Source organism: Chaetura pelagica, unplaced genomic scaffold (genome assembly GCF_000747805.2).
Source record: "Chaetura pelagica isolate M959 unplaced genomic scaffold, ChaPel_1.0 scaffold20, whole genome shotgun sequence".
Lineage (NCBI taxonomy): Eukaryota > Metazoa > Chordata > Aves > Apodiformes > Apodidae > Chaetura > Chaetura pelagica.
Genome location: NW_009951958.1, coordinates 4,046,078 through 4,046,777, shown reverse-complemented (window position 1 = coordinate 4,046,777; position 700 = coordinate 4,046,078).

Here is a 700-nt window from a genome sequence, read left to right as displayed (position 1 = left end):
CCGGGACTGAGGGAACAGAGCGACCTGTCCCCTCTCGGCTTGAGGACTCAGCAGCGTTGCTCTTGCCGGGCAGGCTGTTGGGAGTTTCGGGGCAGTGTGGGGTGGCTGGGGCCAGAGGGAAGGTGGCATAGCACGTGCATCAGTCACGGCCGTGGCGTGCCAGCGCGGTGACGCCGGCGGGCTGTGCGCGGGGGCGGCTGCTGCTCCCACGCCGCGGGCTCGGCTCTGCGGCTGAGCTCACCTCCGTGGTATGGCAGGGGGGGGCCACCCGGGGGGGGGCCCGCCCCCCCCCCCCCCCCCCTGCCAGAGACATCCTCCTGGCCAAGAGAAAAACATCTTCCTGGCCAAGAGAAAAGGCAGGGACCAGCAATAAACAACTTTCCCCCTGTTCTCTCTTGGTGGCGGATTACGTTTCTTTGCTTGATTGGTTTTGCTTTCTTTCAAGTGTGATTCACGTGGAAACAAAAACTAACACCCCAAAACCAACCAGCTCCCCCCTCCCGAGGGAAAGGCCATGAAGGGCGGTCACTGGGATGGCGGAGCACCGCCTTGCTACATCACAGCTCCCACTTCTGCTTCCCCCTGGCCCTGCAGGGCTGCAGGGAGAGGGAGGGCAGGGGGAGGGTCCAGGGGCACCTGCGCAAGAAGCCAGGCTGAACTTGGGAAGCCAGAGGAGAGACAGCTTTGCTGTTGGTGGTCC